Genomic DNA, 5,122 nt, shown 5'->3' on the forward strand with positions numbered 1-5,122 from the left:
AAACAGATCAGAAAACTATGAAAGAAACAGGCTACTAAACAATGTATTCCCCGAGGAGAATCTATATCCTTATGTCCTTTTAAGATACAGAAAAATCACCATAAAACATGGCCTCAAGGCTGAGCCCCCTTGAGGGCAGAGTCAAAATTCACAAGGAATGAGGGACAGGGATTTTCTCCCAGAAAATGGATGAGAGTCTACTGAAGGAACAAACTCTTCTATAGGATAGAAGCTCTTCTTGATGTCTATCTAACTGGATTTCAGAATTTCCCATTCTTCCTTTCGCTAAGTGGCTTAGTATGGCTCTCTTATCTATGCCTCTCCTCTGTATATTGGGTATTGTGGTGTTGTGGTTCGAGGTATAAATGATTTGTGTTCTACTCCGTGTGACATTGGATCACAAATATCCACCTCTAAACCTGGCAGGAAGGACTTATCCCTCAGAAACCCTGAACTTTGAAATGAATACAGGAACTGAATGTGACTTTATGTTATCTCCCATCAGGAGGGGAAAAAATGTTCTCTGTGTGTGAGAAAGAAGAAAATTGGTACTGGAGGACCACGTAGAAGATATTAGCCAGCCACAGAACCAAACTCAACTGGTGATATGTGTAGTTTAATCTGTCTACATTTTGCCAATAGACTGTTGGTGGGTGAACCCCATGATACTTTAGTTCTGGCCCCACTGTCATTTGTCCTCTTCTATTGGCTGAAAGCGAAGGAAACTCTGATTCTGGGAGACAGTGAAGCCATAAGACGAAAGAATTCTTTTGAGTCAACATTTGGAAAATAATTGCCCCCAAAGAAGCACCAGACCAAGAGTGCTCATGCAGAACTAATTCATGAGTGAAAAGTGAACTTTTATTTTAATGTAACCCCACTGGAAACTTTGTGATCATTATAGCAGTTAGCTCAGAACTAGCTTGAGTTAGGCTATGGAGTCGGGACATGGGTCTGTTTTTTAAAATGCGGTGATGATTTGAGTGAAAGGATAGAAAGATGCAGAGCAGAATACCCAAGTCAAGGAACTGGGAAACAGAGGGGCAATTAGGGATCAGAGAAAGAAGGAACAAAACGAACCAGAAGAAGGATAGAGATGACATATTTTTATATTAAACTGCTGCTACTTGAGAGCAGACTTTTGAGGATTAAAGAGCAGTTCTGCTTCTGCAGAAAGCTGTTGGGCATAATGTTGAATCTCTTACTCTAAAGTGGCCATTCACTTAATATCCCAACTAGAATTCCACTCAAGAGTGTCAGAGATGCTCTTAATAATAACACAGAGCAAGAGACAGAACCACAGAAATCCCAAGAAAACTAGTTGTATGTTCATATTTCCCATATTCAGAGTTCGTGCAGCTTTCAAATTAAAAAAAGTAAAATTGAACAAATAGAAACTGGAAAAATTTCTATGGAAAAGTGCCCATATTCTTGTTATGGTCCATGAATGTTTTTAAATCAATGAATGAATGAAACACCACATCATTATATCTTTAACAGATTTCCAAGTCTCCTTTCTTGAAGAGAAACTTTGCTGTACCCTTAGCAACTTGTAAAAACAGGCCATTTCTTAAAAATACTGTTCACAGTGTGTTATGAGGATACAAATCCAGATTTCCTCCACCACCCCTAGAAGAGAGACCTTTAACTCTCCCCCTTCACAACATACATCCCCACACAGCAAGCACCAGCGTCATCATGGTAGGGAGCAATTCATTTTCAAGGTTACCTCATGAAGAGATGCAGATGCCTGCAGTGCAAAGTGCAGATTAGGAAGTCAAGGCTGTGCTCTCTTGATGCATTAACACATTCTCCATTAAGTTTCTCTACCAGGGGGTGAGCCTGTGGCTGAGGGAGCTCTGTTGCTCCAGGGTTCTGGTCTCCTGGGGACATTTTCAGAGGGGTGCCAGTCCAGCACAATTCCATTTTCAATTTTGTCCTACATGTGTCTTTCTGACATTTGCTGCCCATATTCCCCATTCTCCCTCTTCAATACAGCCACAATTAGGAAACTGAAAGTTAAAATGATTGAATACATAGTTTTGGTCCAATTAATTTCTTAGCTATGCTCTGTATGAATTGTTGTTTAAGAGACTAACCATAGAGCAAAATTTCCATTATGAATATGAATTTTGTTGAATGCGTGACCCAGTTCCTCTCCTCTGGTGAAAAGGAAAGTTATAACCAACAAGGAGCAGAGACTCTTGAAGATCCTGAGGAGGGGTCTCCCCGGATGTGACTGTCCTTCATGTCAAAGCACAGGAAGCTCTTATAATAAGTGAACTGTTTTGTGAGAACAGATTGACATACATGAAAACTTTAGAATAATAAATGTATATAATAAGTATTACTGTTGGTTTTATTACTATTCTTAGTAGTGGTAGGGTATTATATTAATAACTGCTAATAAAAATCTGCTATATGTGCAATATATCATATCAATTAGAAAATACACTAAAATATTATTTTAAGGCTGAAGGAAATTGTTACATTTTCTCTTTTAAAAAAAATAAGGAAGGGCAAGAGAGAGAGAGAGAATCCCTGTTCTTTTTGTGAGTACTTGGAAGAGGAAGCAGAGAGGAAGTAGAGGTGGCCTTCTCACAATTTGGTAGAAATAATGAGCTTTGTGCAATATGATTCCACATTACCCTAATACATAAAGATGGGAATTACATCAAGTCAAAATCTGTACCCTGTGTGGAAAAGTGGGAGCGAATAGTGGATTGAAGGAGGGTTCTGAAATCTTCTGAACTGAGTCCTACTTCTGCATCCGTGATTCCTTCACTGTGTGACTGTAAGAAGTCCCTTAGCATCTCTGTAATTCAACTCTGAATCTGCACAATAGAAACAATAATTCTGCTAGCTTAGTAGGCTTCTTAGAATAAATCAGTTACCATGAGTAAACAAGGAAATGTAAAGCATTTAAGAACACTGTCTGCCACAAAGTGATTGTTCCGTGTATACTTCATTCAGATTTTATAAACATGAAGGGATAATTAAGGCAATAAACATTGTTTCTCACTTGGGTATGTGGGGAGGTGGTGAGGTCACTGCTCTCTGGGAGGTTCACGCATATATTCTTCCCAACCTTAGGAATGTCATAGGTAGCTAGAGAGTGTATTTAAATTGTCAGCTATTATTTTTCTTGCTAATTTTTCACTCTCATTCCCCCACCCCCTTCATAATTTCTCCTTTATTAAGATAGCTTTACTCTTGGATGTTCTATATTTCAGCAGATGACAAAGGCTGAATGAAGAGAGAAGGGAACCCCATGCTGGCTTCCATTGTTTGAGCATTGAAGATAAAATGCAGAAGACTCAGGGCATAGAAAAAATTTAAATACAAGGCAAATCTCCTCTATGACCTGGGACAAAGTAAGAATCCTTTATGATAGGTAATGTGGAGTAGGTGGATAGAAAGGAAGTACATAGCTGTTATAGATCCTCATAAATAAGGTACCATGTTTCCCAACCCCCAAACACAGTCCTAAGGGGAGGAGAGCTCCTAGATAGATTTGAGGGGTTGAGAGCAGGGATGCATGTAGTTCTTGGGTAGACAAAGCTTTTCCCTCATGTACTAGAACGGCAGAGGCAGATGGGAGAATGGCCAGATGAATGAGAATGAGGTGACCTGCTTGGATCAACGATGAAGGGTCAGAAATACTGGCTGTCTTAGCAAATATCATTAAAAAGGCCATCCTAGATTAGATGTCTGTTTCCTATAGCAGGTATTATGTAAGTCTACCAAAATGTAGACATAACCAAAGGAAAGGGAAGAATCTAAAATCAACTGACACGCCAGCTTCATGGATTTGTGACTATATAGGTCTGTTGGATTCTGCTCAGAAAGGTCCACCACTCAGTTTAATGGTCTGCTGACACCATCTTGAAAACTGTAACGCTTTTTTTTTTTTTTTTTTTAACGGTGCCGGGGATTGAAACCAGGGCCTTGTGCATGTGAGGCAAGCACTCTACCAACTTAGCTCTATCTCCAGGCTGGTTAACAAGGAGCTTGTATTTCATTTTGTAGGGGCCCCTGAAGATTATGTAGTCATTACTCTTTGTCTTCCATTAACTTCCCTTAATTCCAGTAAAAAGTTTTCAAAGAGAGAAAAATAGTTATACCTATGTTAGAGTTTGTATCATGGTGTAGATATGAGGTGTCCCTCTAAGCTCATGTGTGAGATAATACAAGAAGGTTTACAAGTAAAATTATTAGATTATGAGAGGTTTAGCCTAATCTGTTGACAAACCCCTAATATGGATTAACTGTGTGTAATTGTAGACGGGTAGGGTGTGGCTGGAGGAGGTAGACTCCTGGAGGTATACCTTGGGGGTTTTTTGTCATTGGTAAGGGGAGTGTCCTCACCTACTTTCCTCCTCCACACCCTTCTGCCATGATGTTTTGCCTCCCCTTGGGCCCAGAGCGATGAAGCTGGTCATTTATGGACTGAGACCTCTGAAACCAGGAGCACCAAATAAATTTTTCCTCTTCGGATTTTTTTGTTATGTCTTTTGGTCACAGCAACACAAAGCTAACTAAAATAGTTTGTATTTGAGGTGTCCCCCAACAGCTCCTAGGTTAATGCAGGAATATTGGGAAGTGAAATGATTGGGTTGTAGGAGCTGTGGCCTAATTAGTCTATCCTAGTTTGAATGGATTCACAGGTGGTAACCATAAGCAGGTGGAGCATGGCTGGTGGATGTGTGTCACTTGCATCATGCATTGGAAGAATTCATCTTTTCTGCAGCCCCTTTCTTAACCCTGTTTCCTGGGGTTACCATGAAAAGAGCTGTGTCTCTCCACCATGCCCTTCCCCATGATGTTTTTCCTCTCCGTGTCCAGAGTAATGAATTTGGCCATCTACAGACTGACACCCCTGAAACCCTGGGCCCCCAAATAAACTTTTTCTCCTTTAAGTTATTCTTGTTGAGTATTTTAGTCATGGCAATGAAAAGCTGACTAAAACAACCTCCATGTATCTGAGTTTGCATATTAATGTGTCTATTAGTGCATCCAAGCCAAGACTAAATGGCGGAGTAAGAGCATGTTCAGTTCACAGAAATGAGTAGTAAGATTTGTCTTCTTACTAGAAAGATACAAAACTAGAAAGTATGGTTGG

This window comes from Marmota monax, unplaced genomic scaffold (assembly GCF_021218885.2).
Source record: "Marmota monax isolate L192 unplaced genomic scaffold, Marmota_monax_Labrador192_F-V1.1 WCK01_AAM20220418_F8-fsc00115, whole genome shotgun sequence".
In the NCBI taxonomy this organism is placed as follows: Eukaryota; Metazoa; Chordata; class Mammalia; order Rodentia; family Sciuridae; genus Marmota; species Marmota monax.